Source organism: Bombus fervidus, chromosome 16, assembly GCF_041682495.2.
Source record: "Bombus fervidus isolate BK054 chromosome 16, iyBomFerv1, whole genome shotgun sequence".
Taxonomy (NCBI): Eukaryota; Metazoa; Arthropoda; class Insecta; order Hymenoptera; family Apidae; genus Bombus; species Bombus fervidus.
Window position 1 is genome coordinate 9,111,416 of NC_091532.1, and position 16,797 is coordinate 9,128,212.

General features: G+C 40.5%; 1 protein-coding gene across 2 annotated transcripts in view; it reads left to right on the top strand.

Moving 5' to 3' along the window:
* Positions 1-16,797, top strand: part of LOC139995685 (uncharacterized) — a 169,341-nt gene that overhangs the window by 25,494 nt on the left and 127,050 nt on the right. The window contains exon 2 of one of the 2 annotated variants that reach the window (XM_072019381.1): positions 16,290-16,420. The exons of the other annotated variant lie outside the window; for it this stretch is intronic. The gene's annotated coding sequence lies outside the window, so the exon portion shown is untranslated. The remainder of the gene's footprint in view (positions 1-16,289; positions 16,421-16,797) is intronic. 2 annotated transcript variants of the gene reach the window in all.

The following is a 16,797-nucleotide window of genomic DNA, read 5'->3' on the forward strand; positions in this document are numbered from 1 at the left end:
ATTCGCTGAAATCTTTCTCACTTCATTCTATTTATTAAAGATCTTCTTCTAATCGCTTTTCATTAAACGCAATACGTCTACTTTTAACAGTCTAAAGAAGTTTATAGAGCAATTTAAATTTTTCAAATTTCCAATGAAACATCATTTTTAACTTTCTCAATCTGCTTTCAAATATAGAATTGTAACGTTGTATCAGACTGTCGAGGTACTGGGGGAAACAATTAATTTCTCCTGATTTAAAGAACGAGAACGACAGAACTCTCAATTCAACCTGACATAAAACAAACCCGAGAAATCACAAATCTGTTACTTAGTTGAACAATATTCTCCCTGGCATCTGTCAATCAATTACAGCCAATCAGCGAGGCACAAGTCCCAGCGCAACGGTATCGCCGAATTAGCCACAGATCCCGGTGGACCGCGTAACGTTTCCGTTTTTTCTGTCCGTGTCTCGAGGGTGCGCTCGCGTGTTCGTAATTTCGTTTACACCGGAAAGCGTCGGTAAATCAGCGACTTAATGAATTCAGTCGGGTACCCGGGCGACGCGGGGCCATTTAGAAAGAGCGACGTGCCCGCCAGAAAGGGGTTATTCGCGGTTATCTTTACGAGTCGAAGAGATACGCCTCCCCTTGTTTCTCTCTCTCTCTCTCTCGGTCTGTCCCAGAGGCCGTGTCGGGATCGCAGGGCGGAAGGGGTGGCTGGCTGCTCGTGCTGCCAGGAAGTCGACGCTAAATCTTGTCCGATGTCGAGCCGCCACCGGCCCGGAACCGTGCCCGTTCGTTATTCTTGTTAACGTTATGATCATTGCACGCTGAAACGTGTAATTTCGGATTAACCGCGATGTCCAGGATCGGAACGCTGACGTCCCTTTTGTCCCTTTTCGACAGTCACGTCTTCGTGACATGGTAATTCATGCCTGATTTATGCTTTCTCACTGAAGTTTCATCTGTTCTTGTTTATTTTTATTAGGATATTTAGCATACAATATATATGTGTCGGATCGTCCTTAGAAAACGCGGCGTGTAATGAGTCTTGCTGCGAGTTGTCCATAGTTGTCTTATACCAGATGAATGTTATTTATGGGAATGTACTACAAAAGTCAACAAGTGATATCGATGATTGCATGATCGAGATATTGATGACGATGAATTTAGGTTTGATAACGAATACACGGTCAACGGGATGACAAGTGTGATTTTGAACTTGACGCACGTGTTCTCGGTACTAGTCGAACTTATCGAATTGCCTCTCAGTCCAATTGGAACTGCCCTTATATACTCCTCTCCGTATTCCTCAGGTCAATCCCTGTTTTTAAGGAGAGTTATTTAATTACATTATACCTCTGTTAAGTACACGTCCCTCCCGTGACCGTGGCTACGTTCAGTGACCCATTATGTTACTTCGAGCCCAAGCCCACTGTCATAAATATCGGATAATCATAATTGACGTAACTCATAAACAGCTATTTCTCAGTTTTATTATTTAAGTACGGTTATAATAAAAAGTCTGGACTAAAGTATTGGGAACTTTCCGAAACATTCCGAAAGAAAGGCTCCAGTGTCCTTTCATCTCCGACATATATATATACTCTCCTCAATTTAATAAAGTTTTATTAAACGTAGAAATTCATTTAGCGTTTGATACTATTTGCTAATATTGAATTAGAGATTTCAATTGGAAATTAATGTATTTATAAAATTCATATCCTAGTTTCCCAATCTAAAATCGAGATATTAAAAACATTTACGATATTTCATTCGTACTGGCAAAGAGAAACTGCACGTCTTTTTTTTTTTTTGTTAATCGCAGACATCATTATACTACGGCTCTACTTGATTAGTTAAGAATCAAAGAGCTAAAAGCATATTAATACCATCCGTACAACGCACGCTTCATCTCAACGGAACATAAATACTTATTATTTAATGAATTACCATTCATTTCCGCAAATATCCAATTAGGTAGGTATTCGTAATTTTGGTTGATCGAAACGAGTTCCAGAAACTGGACGAGCATCATCGTAAGCCATGAGGAAACATTCTATGTCACTATCGCGCTGTTGCTCGATAGCGTCGACCGTTCGAGCGGACGAACGTGTCCGCGTAAAATATTCAACCAGTCGTTCTACGAACGCGTGTGAACGATCCGGTTGTGAAACAGAGAGAGAAGAAGAGAAACGGTATAACGAGCACGCGTCCTCGCCTATTTTCGCGTAAACGACAGGGCACGCTGAGTGTCAATTATATTTGTAAAAAATCACGAGACGCCTAATTGGGAGAGGCGCTCTAATTGGGCGATGTGTTTAAACCACGTAGACAGTGGGACGCGGAACCGCTTGGGTAGATAAGCCTCCTAGGAACAGGTTATATCATTGCTTCTCTCTTTCTCTCTCGGGAATGATTTCTTGATTCCGAGGCGGTTACGCTCGAGATAAACTAATAATGTTGCTAACGTAAACCTGTTTAACGTATCTATTACGCGCGGGATATGCAAATCCTGCATGCGTTGCCGGATGATCGGTGTGTGTTCGCGTTCGACGGCGAACAACCGTGTAAAATATTGATTTAATCAATCCGAGTCGTTTAAAACCGTCGACTCGCTTTTATTTGCCGTGCGTTCCGCGCCATTTATTATCCTTGGCTCGACTATCCGAATTGTTTCTGCGAGAGGAGTTCATTTTGATCTTGGTTACACAATTTACTTATCCAGTATCCGCGACATACTTTCTTTCAAATTCTGTATTTTCCAACTGTAAATTATTTATTAGTAGTTTCCTTTATTTAAAAGTCTTCGTGTTAGAGATTATAGGATTCTAGGGGTTGATATTTTATCTGGTCAAAGTCGGTGCTTGTAGTAAAGCATGAATTATAAGGGAGAAAAGTACAGTAGAATATTATAAACACAAGATGGATGAAAGGAAAAATATTTTTCGATACTGGACACGCGATATTATACAGGTTATATAGTGTAACCTGTGTAATATTATTAAATGCAGAATCAGCGTAACCTACAGATACGGTAACATGTCATTTAAATATTAATATTCTTTAACGTGTAAATCCTCAATCTGCTGCATCAATCAAATCATCAAATAACGTTAAAATCATCTACTAATAGCCCAGGCCTATAGATACACAACTGCCCTTAAAAGCAAGCAGACTGTATTTAATTTTTAAAGCTCTTGCAATCTCGCGTGAAAAATATCACTACGGCATAGTTTCGACTCAGCGAAAGGGTGACCCGGCCCAGTCGCCGAGAAGGGGCAGAGAATGGGTTGTGTAAAAGGCCGTGGCACAAAGCCGGGAATCCCTTGAAAAGGTGTTGTTAAAGCGTTCCTTCGCCGTGTAAGACAACGTGAGCGCGGCAGCGCGCGCGTCTTCGCCTTTAATTAAACCCATAAATCAATGTCAATTAGTCTATTCGCCGGCCGTCCAGTAATTAATTATAATCAACGATTAATAATAGAATAATTAGTGGCGAAGACAACGAAAGTTTCCATCGGACGATGATTTCCCTATCTTCTACCAACGAAACCATTTTCGTATTAGCTTAAATCCTCTCTAAATGATCGCGTCTTGTTCCGAGAAACGCAATAGCGCAGCCGACTTTTATTTCAGACATTCGGTCTGTCAACAGCGTACCTATAACCAGTTACGTACTTTCTCGTGAGTCAAAAGGGAAACGATCCTCCTTCAGGATTGTTTCGTTAACGACGCTTATAACGAAAATATCGGTCAACTTGCTCTCGAGCTACGGTCGATCATCGATCTCGGGATTTCGTTAACGCGGTTACGTTCGCTTAAACTTCGCGGCGGGATAACGAGATCCTTTGATTCCAGGGCTCTGTTACTCGATACGAGAGCAAAGTGCTGGGGTCTTCTTTTTTTACGAGCCTCGTCGTTTTCCTTTCAATTTGCGCGACACGGCGGTGGATTTGGCCTACGTTCACGGGAACATCTCTGAAAGAGTTTATGCGCGTACGTTAGGGAAATTGTTAGTGGGCAAAATGTAAAGAATAGAATGGCTTTGCACGTAGATTATAATGTCACAGTAAATTACATACCTAGGTTAAGTATGAATTTTAGGTACGTTTTGAATAAAAGCAAAATGTAGTGAGTGGAATTTAGATAGTAAGTTGATACCGGAGTATATTTAACCTCGAATTACAGCTTTTATAGAGTCTCTTGATGTGTATTGTAGTGAATTCTTCTCATAGAATAAACATTCCCTTTTATTCCCATTCTTCTACAAACTCGATCAAAACGAAACTACGAGTAAAGTCTCAAATCGATCTTCGCGCGGTCCTTTCGACTGTTCCAAGTCGTAACAGCCCGAGTTTCGGACAGTACCGATGAGATTCGAATAAATTTAATGGCAGGGCTTCGTGTCAGGCTGAAGAGGGCCTACGGGCCTCGCTAGGCGAGCAGGTGGCCGGTATGGTGGGGTTGCGTGGACCAGACCGACCGGTTTACATGGTTGGAGATCCGAGAACGCCTCTCAACCTGGTCCTGGGAGCGAAACAGACAACGAGAGGCGCATCCACCAGCTCGACCGTACCAGTCGAGACTCCATTCAAACTGTGGAGGGGAACGATCGCGATGGCACACGTGTTGGTATATATGTACATACACGCGATGAGGAGAAACGAGCACTGATTTCTGGAGCTTCGAAATTTAGCTTGACATTATTGTCAATTGATCGTCGATCATATTGAACCTAAAAGGCAGTCTGAGGGATATGATGTTCATCGTTTCAGATTGTTTAGTGGACTAGAGGCTGCTCACGTTGTTATTTATGTAGAGGATCGTTGGTCACTGTAGAGGATGGTTGGTTTGTTCAAATAACGAGATAACTCGCTATTGAAAAATGATAAATAAATTAATACAGACAATAATCGCTCGTACTAACAGATTCGCTAAAGACAGTATAAATCGCTAATTAAATTGCTGATAACTCATTGATAACTGATAGATACTCTACATTTGCTTTCGTGGTTGTCTTATTTTACGAGCAAGATATTCGTTTTGAAGGATTTTCAAACTACAGATCCAAGGGTTTCACTGTGTATAGGATGTTTCGAAGACTTTTGGTCAGACTTGAAGGAATCACGTGGAACATGCTTATTAAAATAAAAAAAATATTTCAAAAAGCATAGGTCTAGAAACATTAGTTTCGAAATTATAGGACGGTTTTCATCGGCGAAGTGATAGCGTTCGAGTCATTGTGTCTGGTCATCACGTTCCAAACGACACGCAACACACGTGAAAGGAATAGAAGATGTATAGGGAAATGATACGAGGGAAAGCCATTGAACACGTTCTACAGATTTTTGTCCGGAATTTTCCACCCTCTGTGCTCCTGTTTGTTTCCCTTCTATCTTCCGTTTGTTTATTCACCGTTTCTTCTCTTGCTCTTTTTATCCCTGTCACCCTGGTTTGTCTCACAACTACAACAGCGGCGTGTCTCTTCGGCAATTATTAGCAGTTTTCGCCAAGCGTCCCTTTCACTCGTTTCCTTTTCACTTCGCTACACCGAATTTCACTCTCAATGTTGCGTACTGAGTCTCGCGCCACGGATGCTTCGAGTATTTTTTCGACGACAAATGGCGTGCAAGCCAGTCGAGCTCTGGAGAACTTGCAAGGAAATTGGCACCCACTTATGGATCAAGAAATAGCGTAAAATTTCTTATAGAGCTTTTAAGAATAAGATAATATTTGACTGATCAGAAGTATTACGTATCAGTATAATAACTACTCTTTGCTACTACTATTAGGGTTTCTACTAATCTTCGAGCTCCGATCAGGTCGATATAGAGGCATTGTATCACTATCATATAATTTTTGTCATTATATTTTAAATGTTTTATTCCTCTATCTGCTGGTTACTTTTATTAACGTCTAATTGTACCTCATTAATCGATTAAATTTTACCATATAATATTTATTATCCACGATGAGCCGTACATTTCTTACGAAATAATTTGTTTCACCTAAGGACTAATTATCTACTCTAACTTTCGAAGAAGTGTGCCGTTTAAAAAAATCGAATTCTTTATCAAACAATCGATAGTGCTTAAAGGAGAAGAATCTTAACCCTTCTAGTGCCGACCGAAAGAATTGCTCCTAAGCGAAGAATACCGAAGCAATATGATGTAATTTGGCAAGGTTTGAGAAAAAAATTATAAAAAAGAAGTAAGAATGATATTTAGAAAATTGAAAAGGGGACATATTACGAAATAAAGGAAGAATCAATTAATGCCAACTGTATTTCAATGTTTGTTGAAAGTCAGGCTAATAATACTTATTCAAAATCATTCGGAAAAATGGAGAAATCAGTTTTCTTTTATAAAGAGTATCTGGGAAGAAGAAAAATCATACTTTGGTCGTAGTTTGATGTAGAACGCGTAGTATAAAGCGTAAATAAAACAAAAAAAAAAAATAAATAAAAAATAAAGTAAAATTTCTAATATCAAAACACAAAACTAAATGATAATCGTTTCAAAACATGTGATTCATGTAGCTAACATCACTGAAATAACATTCTAATATTATTATAAACGTTTAAAGTTATCCAGCCATTGAAAATGTGCAATATTTACTTATTATTACTAGCACTTATTATTACTAGTTAACATTGATGGTTACTAATGTATATACCGCGAAATCTTTTATTGCCCAGATTACAAATTGTTACAGGTGCAACAAAAATTTTATTCTCGGCCTGTTGATGCAAGATTATTTTCTGAAACATAAGGAGATATTCTATTCTAAACAGTGTTATCTGAATCCTGTGATTACGGTCTCAAACAAATCTCCCCTGCCGGATTTTTATCTTATGGCACTAGCGTACATACAGTCTCGGTATCAGGCATCGCGGGAAAAGAAATAACAAAAAGTTAACACCCATAAACAATTCTTTCAATTCGTAGAACATCTCGCACAGAGCTTCTGCAGAGAAATTAAACCATTTATAACGTTTTATAAATTTATCCTAAGATAAAGTTTGAAAGAACGATATATCGGCACTAAAAGGCTTAAAGGAACAACTGGACGCGATTATAGTCGCGAATTGCTTATCGCATCGATCGATGCAAGTGTTTCTTCAATTTGCAAAACGCTCCTCTCGGGACAGACAAGGTAGAATGCCAAGCAGACAGATCATGTTAAGGAGGCTGAATGGAATAAACAAACAACACGTTCCAAAAGCAGAAGAGTGAAACAGCGGCTGGTGGAGTGTAGGAATAGAGCGAGAGAGAGAAAGAGAGAGAGCGAGTGAGTGTGGGTGTGCGAGGAAAGAGGAGAGGAGAGGAGAGTGAAAGACGTCGATACAGAAGGACGCTCGAGCAGCGAGGATCGGGCTTAAGAATGGTAGAACGAGCGGATAGAGGCGGGCCAAGAGGGGTTGCAACGAAATGGACGAGTCTTGTTGGAGGTTGAAAGGGGCGAGCGAGAGGGTAAATCTTAAATAAAGTGATATGGAGTACTTTCGTATAAAAGCTCCATTTCCAGTGCTCCAGTCGAGGAATACCTTCAACACGATTCCAACGTTGGAACTTTGTAAGGATTTTCGTTCCTTCCTTACATTGACCTCATGAGGTGTATGCGTCCTCGCCCCCTCTTTCTAGCGGGGCTAATGTTTGTGGTGCTGCCACTTAAGAAATTAAATGATCAATCGTGTCAATACCACGATGGATACCCCCTTTTATTAAGCTCTTTATCGATCGAATGATTCCCTTTTTCTCTAAACTTAGGGGTTGAAAACAGTTATGATATCGGCTTGGGTCTTCAAACAATTTACGAGTACCAAGAAAATGTTATAGATATAGCGACTCTGCACCATATCGCTTTCGGTTTCAATTCTTTAGAACCGATATTTCATTGGTTCCATATCGATTCTCTAACTGTTATTTTTCGGTTTTGTATCGGTTTACGGTTCGGTTTTATATAATTTATAATACGTATAGTTTTATACCGGTCTGATTTCGGTCCCTAGTTCTTACCAATTTTTCTTATCGATTTTGTCAAAACAATATATATCAATATGTATTAAATATTATAAGTATGATATTAAATATTCTAAAGTTTCCTTTAAAAATATAAATTACAACATAATGATAACTGCTATTAATAATTTTATAATTATTATTAGTACGGTATTGAACCAAAACTGATGTTTTAAGCCTATGTATTGCAGATTATGGCATTGAAACTATACATTGTAACGTACATAGTATATACATAGTACGGAAAACCGAAATAATATCTCCAAATCGTAGCACTACAGGAAAGAATATAATGCTTCGATTTTCAATTGTCGAAATAGAGGTCGTACCGATTAATGCCGCGACACTTGACATATGAGACCAACAACGTTCTGCAGATTGTAACATAGTAGTATGTATATCGGTTTCGGTATAACAGTTTTGAATCACAATCTAAAAATATTTGGAAAATTATAATAAAATAAGAAAATCGGAAAAATAACCGGTGAATATAGTTAAATTCCACTAACATAAAATCCCAGCATTGAAATTTATTTTATCTCCATGGAAATGTCGTTCGGAAATGACTGAAGAAATGATTAACGACATGTTATTAGATTGTCCGAAAAATGCTTTCTTTCGCAAACGTGTTTTTTACAACAGTGCACCTTTATACAAACGTGAAACCAAGTCTGTGAAATGTCGCGATGTTTATCTCAACAAAACAAAATGGATCGTACGTAATTCGACAAAATAATATAAAATAAAAAACGTTGTGCCTTTATTATTTCCTCATAAAACGAAAGAAACTTTTCGGACAACCTAATGATTATAACATTAAACTAATAAAATCACAAGCAATTAGAGTTCCCAATTTATAGCAATACATTTTTCAATGTAACTCTTGTCATACTTAATACCATTTAATATTTTTGCAAAATCAGTAGCAGAATTAATAAGAAGCGAAATTAAACCAACACTTATTATTGACAGAAAAGACTCTATTTTCCATCCTTTATTCTCTATTTTCTAACAAGAGAACAATTCTAATTCGCAATTGTAATAATGAGATGGTAAATAGAAAATACTTAACATAGTATTAAATCATAGATTACAAATCATTTATAGTAAAAATTACCTACTACTGCTACATATATATTAGATTGTCCCAAAAGTTTCTCTGTAAGGAAATAATAGATGCACAACATTGTTTGTCTTAAATTATCTTATTGAATTATTCATTTTGTTCTAGATTGTACATAATTCAATGAAATAATATAAAACAAAAAACGTTGTGCATCTATTATTTCCTTAAAAAATGAAAGAATCTTTTAGGACAGTCTAATGTAATAAAGAAATATATCAAGTACCCATATTTCACTCGTGTTCGATGGAAAAAAGAAGTACTCAGGATTTTCTACAACTATATCTCCGTCAATGCGATGCGCAGATAAAATCCGAACGTTTGACCACCAATGACCAGTCAACACAAAACTACACTATACTCGAACGTTCTTTGCCTCCGTCATTTAGACAACTGATAATCCAGCGTATATACGTAATATACATCGTACAATAGAAGAAATCGTAACTCGTTGTCCTTGAACGCCAATTCGAGCATAGCTATACTTATCGTTACACTCGTTAAACCCCTACGATACACAAACTTCTCTCTCGTTGCACTAGGACCACGCTTTCTTCCCTTGTTCTTCTTTCTGCTCTCCTCTCTATCTCTGTTACTCTGCCTTCTCACTTGTTCCCCTGCTCCCTCGTCTCATGATTTTCCTTCTTTTAATCGGTCGTTCTCTTCCATCGTGTCACTTGGCCCGGTAATTGATATCGGTACGCAGTATGCAAACTCATTGCAGCGTGGTACGGTTTAATTGGGAAGAGCGGAGGAGAGCCTGTGAAACGGCGGCTAGGTCGACTCTTATTGGATCGCGTAGGCTAGAGAGAACGGTGGAGAAAAAAGGAAATGGAAAGAGAAAGAGGATTACCGCGTTATACTAAATACGAAGGGCCTGGCATTATTCGGGACCCCTGTTGCTAATTGGAGTAACTTCGTTTCTCGAACGCGATTGTTTACCGTTCCCCAGCGTACGAAGAGGGATCGACGCGTGTCAAGCCTTTGAAACGTCCTTTCTTTGCCCCGACAAGAATAGTAATTATCGTGGAACGTAACGGCTTGGTGGCTGGTTGCTTCGCTCGAGTCTCGACGTCTCGATGACGACAACGACAACGATGCCACAACGGAGTCGCGTGTTTCAAGGTGTCCCGGCCGGTTTTACATTCGACGACCGACCAGGGGAATGCCCTTTTCCGGGGCGACAGAGTGAATGAGAGAGAAGGAGGAAGAGAAGGAGGGGCAGAAGACTTTATGCAAGGGATCTTTATGAATAAAACAAGATCGGTAATTGTGGTAATTGGAGGGAACAGTTAATTGTTCTTTTCGTACGCGAACTGCGCGTCCACTTTTGCTTCTTACGGGAAACCGGAAGTGGCTTCGATACACGAACCGCTTTGCGAAACTCGATGTCGACGGATGAGTATCTACGTCTGCAGGAAAAAAAGATGATTTACCATATCAGAGGTAATTGCCTGGTCGACTGGATTTAAATAGCAATTCTCTGTGTTTCCGTTGAATCATTTGATTAATTAAAACAAACGTATAATGTTGCGGAAAGACTACAGGCAAAAGGAATAATACATTATTTTAAAATTCATTAATCAATATCACCTTACCAATTGATTCGATATTTGATTGTTTACTGAATTTCATAGATTTATCCTCTACTTTCCAGAAAGCTATTTGTGAATCTAAAAAGTTGTTGGAAATCAAAAAATTAACAAAAATAGTGTGGTCAAGTTCTTCTTGTGTGTTTTTCACATATAAGAATACTTATCAACGATAATACGTGAAGATGAGAGAATTATCCTCGATCGTAGCTAGTGCATACTTCGCCATTCATCTTGCTCGCCATTCATTTCGCTCTACCCCTAACAGCAAAGCAGAAAATTAATTCCGTCCACTTGCCGAGCCCGTGCACATTCCTTAAAAACCTCTTGGTTCACACGAGCGAACCACTCCAATCGTGAGCGCACGATCCACCAAACAGTTTCACCTTGTGCACACTCATTGCGAAAAGAGCTACCCTCCCTCCCTCCCTCCCTCTCTCTTCGTATAGCCAGTAACAGCAAAAGCAATTCGTAGACGAGAAGTCTGCAAGTAGGCAGCCGGAGTTGCGCGAAACGACACGATTCCGTGGAATCGGTTTTCGGAACGCAGTCTGTTATACATATACACATATATAGTTACTATGTACACGTATATGCACACATCTGTATATACGGTATAAAGCGGGCCTTCGTTTTAATTAGCAGTAAACAGCCTCCATTAAGCCCGAAGCAGTAAATCACCTACACTTATACGAAGCTCCGGAGGGGGGAGAGAGAGAGAGAGAGAGAGAGGCTCTTTCCCTCGTATGGAACAACGAGGCATCTTTGGCCGGCGTGCACAAGCCCGAGCCGAAGGGAAACGAAGAGAAAGAGGAGAAGGAGCGAGCAACATATCGTTGAACGGGCGAGAGGTTTGGCCGATTGAGAGGCCGAGGGGGTGGACGTTGGAGGGGTGTACATTACATTTCAATTTGGATCTGTCCGTCCTTCTTGCGAAGAGGAGCACTCTCCCGGACCGTCAGGCCAATGCGCACCACCGACATGGGGGAAGGAAGCTTGCGAATTTTCCTGGTCCTCTCTTCGGAGCGGCGAGTTTCGTTGGAGTGGAGAGGAGCGCGAGAAACGACGCATTCTCTCTTTACAGCGAGATAGACGTTTCTTCTCTTTCTATTTTCCCCTTTTTTCTTTTCCGGCTATTCTTTCGCTCTTCCACTTGCCGTCAGCCCGTTCTCTCTCCACGGCAGACGACAATAGAAACACGTGGAAGTTGCCGTCGCGCTTCACGGTGCCCGGAAGAAGTCAGCAGGAACGGAGCTTATGTTTTAACTTCGATTATTGATTCCTTGGTCTGCTGGTCGTTTTTCCCCGCGACTCATCGATCCATTCTCCGTCCCCGTTCGTTCCACTGTCCCACCCGCCCGCATAGAACTTCATCGTCCTCTTAATCTTTTCTCGTTCTTGTTTCGCGGCTACCCGGCAGAAACAGATCGCTCGAGTCCCCGTGGATTTCAACTTTCTTGCCTTTGCTCTCGTTACGATGCAACAGTGAGGAAGAAGCTGTTATGCCGTTGATTCACCGATCGCCGATTCTCTTCTCTGTCTCTAGGTCAGAACCAGTGGCAATGGCAATGATGTTTCTTGAGGAAACAACTCTTCATACCAAGATTTCATCGTCTGCGTGTATTTGCTGCGGATAAGTCGAACGGATTCTCGAAATTGGCGTGGTCTTTCCGCATAAACTGGCTCACGAGGATCGATAAGCATACAGAGAAAGAGTAAGAGAGAGGTAAAAGTTAGAGTGAGAAAGAAAGGCAAGGGTAGGCGGGCAAGGATGAGGGGGAAAAGCTGGTCTACTGCAAGTGAACCAACGATATACGATCCTGCAACTTCATCTCGACCTCTTCCACGAGTCAGAGGTCGTAGGTCGAGGGCTTCGTCAAGTCAGGAACCCGTCGATCCAGTTTGTGCCTGGAATCACGGTCCCGTTTTCACCTCAAAACCCTTGAACTCGACCTGGGAACCGAGTGGCGCTCACGCTCGCGCGCACACGCCTCGCGTCATTCCACGCACGTAAAACGCCTGAGAAAAGCGAGAATCCTTGTTTGCTCGAAATCCACCGGCGAGTTTTATCGTCTTACTACACCGAATTCTCCGAACGGTAAATTCGCGGCAATTCGATTCGATCTGATCTCGTGGGACTATTTTCTTTTTTTTTTTTTTTTCTTCCGAATCCTTTACTTTTGTGTTTACTCATTGTTTGGGGAATCTTCCGAGGCTTAGAGATCTTGACGCGAATTCCTGGAATCATTCTTCGTCTTGTAATTATCCAGTTCATTCCTTCACATTAGTATTGCAAAGGCGATCGAAATAATAAATTCCCAAATAGAAAGTTTCATTTTCTGATTATACAATCTGCTATTTATGATCGAAATAATCAAATTGACAAATTCATGAGTTTTAAAATTGTCTAATTTATTGCTTAATACTGGAATAGTCAGAATGATCGAAATAGCAAACTTAGCTTAGTTTTGATTGATAACGAAGTTGACAAAATTTTGTAGATTCACAGCGCTGCATTTTTGGTAATTTAAATTTGTAAATAAAGCCCAGACACAAGCTTTTTTTCCTTGTACTAAATATTTTTTAATGTATATTTCATTTCGTTTTTTCTTTACCACGAGTTTTATGCTATAATCGTCGGAAATTCCTAAAACAGTTCACCAAATAAAATTTTCCAACATTGTATTCTCGATCTATTTAAACCAGAGAAACACTCAGCCACCACAATGCAGAAAATCGCGTGAAGGATTCGTTCGTTCACGTGTACGATACAATTTCTCGCGATTTTACGGTGTTGAGGATAACAGTGTTGCCAGGTACAATAACCGGCGCTTTTAGCGAACATCAATGTAGCAAATTCTTATTACCGAGAGAATCGTGGCGTTCGAAGAAAGAAGGTGGGAGCGGGAAGGTCTTACAGACCTCGTTTCATGCGGCCGCATAGCTGCAATGGAACCCTTTGTGAGCCCGGGGGCCCAACAAACGGGCCTTTGTCCTCCCTTAAAAAAGGCGGACGGGGGGCAGACCGTAGAATGGAAAACGTTCGGTCGAACAAATCGAATCTATCGTTCACGTTGTTTAGTTTCGCGATCTGAAAGGTAGCCCTGTTCTCAATGCGGATTTTGTTGGTTCAGTTGTTCACGATCGTGTTTTCAAGCATGATTACGTCTTGTGTGTGTGTTTTTTCCTTTTATTTCTCTATGTGTCTCTCTAGATCGTTCTTGCTTCACGTTGAACTTAATGTTCTGAAGATCGTAAATTTATTGGAGGGAAAAGTAAATTTCTAACTTATCATCGATGAATATGAATTTCTATAGAGTGTTGTTGAATAACACATGGCGGACTGAAATAATACTGACATAAAAGTCTAGATTTTGGGAAATTGAAATTTAGTCGCATATCTCAACTTTTACAAGTAATCATCCTTTTAGTATCGTTAATTGTGAAAAGTTTAAGCATACTTCTGGATTTGAAAATATCTTGTTTAATTACCTAAAAAGTATAATGCTTGCCAATAAATGGTACCGATCGACAATACCGATCGATAATCGAGATTCAGGATGTTTAAAGTGGTCTCGTTATCGATATCAGATAATTGGTTGAATAACGATACAGAGGAAGCACCTTGAAAGAAACAAAGGGCACCGGGAGGGAGTCTCGTTATTAAAAAACGAAGGATAGGAAGGGAAAAGGAAGGCCTTTCGTTTAATTCATTCCGCGTTTTATTAAACGACGAAAACACGGCCGCTTTGTGCCGAGTAATAATTCACATGGGTTCATTGTTCCTGCTCGTTAAGATTTTCCTTTGAGGCGTCCGAATCTTTTACATTGGCTCGTCTTTCCTCTATCGCCTTAATGGTGTCTTCGTTAAAATTACAGCGACGCGGAGAAACTCGATGGTCGCAAGGACAAGATTATCGAATCTATCCACAATATTTGCAAATCTTTTACAAAATAAAAGAAAGAAAATATTGTATATTTCTATCTTCTTCGTATTATTTCTTCCAGTAAGATTGTTCTATTATGAATCTAAATTATCTCCTCCGCAATTTAATTAATCTTTTGCTATCGACAGTAAAATCGATGCTAGAAATCTATCGAAGTGCGCACATCATACGAGCACATCGGAAACTGTGAACATAAGATTTACGATCGTTACGTGGGCAACTGTTTTTTCAAATCGTATAAGAAGTATATCAACCACGTAATAAGGTCCGTGTCACTATTACACGTCATATCGTCATTTTAACTCATAGTGAAAGGGTTAAACATCTTCAATCTGGAAACAAAACTACATAAAACATAAAAATCGTCGTAATCGAGGAGTACAAAAGTCGCAAAAGTCGGAAAATCAACTGGTCCGTTGAAAGAATGATCGCGACGCTAGTGTTTCCAGTTCGTCAAGCCTCCGCACTGGTAATTCCCCTTGGCCGAGCGTCGCGACGTGACTGCACGCCACGGGCCAACAGCATGGGCGAGACAAGCAGAAACATAGAGGGGGTTGTCCTTTCCCCGAGAGACCGCAAAATCCTTGTGTCGCAAAATACAGGCCACTCGAGCGTCCCGGTCGTGGAAGCATGCCGTCGACATAGGAAGAGATACAGTGAGTGAGAGAAGGCGCGGAAGGGGGGGCGAGTCCTGACCGAGAATCGTAAGCAGAGCATCGCGTCGTCTCGTAGCAAGTGCACGTGCTGCTGCCGGCAAAGAGCAAGTTTCTTTCGTTAAAGGGGCGCCGTGGCTTAGCGTGGGCGAAGGAGCCGAGGAGAGAGAGGGTGGTGGTGTATCCACGGCCGATAATCCCTCCGGTGTTTTTCTTTTCCGTTCCCCGACCACGACCCACTTATCCCGACATCGTAGAAGACCTCCAACCCTCTCTACGGCCCGTTTTATCGGGTGTCGCCGCGGGTTATCGTCGTGGTTGCTGCCACGGAGGGTGAAAAAGGGGTTGAGCTGCCGTACTGAAGCAGCAGCGCTAGTAGTGTGAGGTTGCTACCACCTGTTGGCAGGACAACGTCTTAGCCCCTACCCTCGATGCCGGCTCTCCTCCTCCTCCTTCTTCTTCTTCTTCACCTTCTCATCCTCTTTCCCAAATACTCTCGTTTCCTTCTTTTTTCATCCCTTTCTTTTCACTCTCGTTCTCTCTCTTCCTTCACGTTTCCTACGCTTCCTTTTTCTGGCTTCTATCCGCCATCCTCTTTCTCGTCCTCCCTTTAGCCTCGTCCCTAAGCCATCCTCGCGCCAACACCAATCACGATTCTCGTAGCCATGCTCTTATGTATGTATGTATGTATGTATGTATGTATGTATGTATTACCTAGAGAGAGATGTACTCTCGTTGCGTGAATTAATATCCGGTTGGGAATATGCGTTTTGCGGAAGTGATAGCGTTAAGATGGGATTTTTTGGTGGGATGGAATAGTTGCGGGATTTTTCGAAATCGTGGAACTATTAATTTTCGGTTAAATAGAAACGCTGAGGAAGAATTGTTAGAATGCCATTTGTAATGTATAATAGTATTATAAAGTAGTGTTGTAAAGCGTGTCTTCATAAGGTTATGTTCTATTCTCTTTAGGTCCTGAAACTACCTTTCTTATCCCCCATATGCAAGTACGAACGAATTTTTCGACTGCTGCATGTGACTTAGATGGCTGGGCAATAAGGGATCTAGGAATTCGCGAGTGTCGTATCGGCTGAGCCTCGACGGTAAGTTTTCGTTCATTCATATTTGAAAATAAGAATACCGTAAAATTCCATGAATACATAAAAACCATTCACGTCCTGCTTTCCTCCATATATTATATAAACATAAAAATAACAGTTCTATCTTCTTCCTATACGACGTTGTAACTAATTAACTAAATAATACGCGTATTTATTATCCGTGAAACTGGTCTCAAATTTTAATGCTTCGTGTCTTCTTTACAAAGTGTCCTGAAAAAAGCCAGCTCTATCACAGATCAACGAGTATATAAAATTCAAAAAATTTCAGTTATCTATAATTCTTGCATAAACCTATATAAAATTTTTTAAAAATCCTTGACTCTATGTGTGATCACTTCTCCGTGATCATACCACAAATA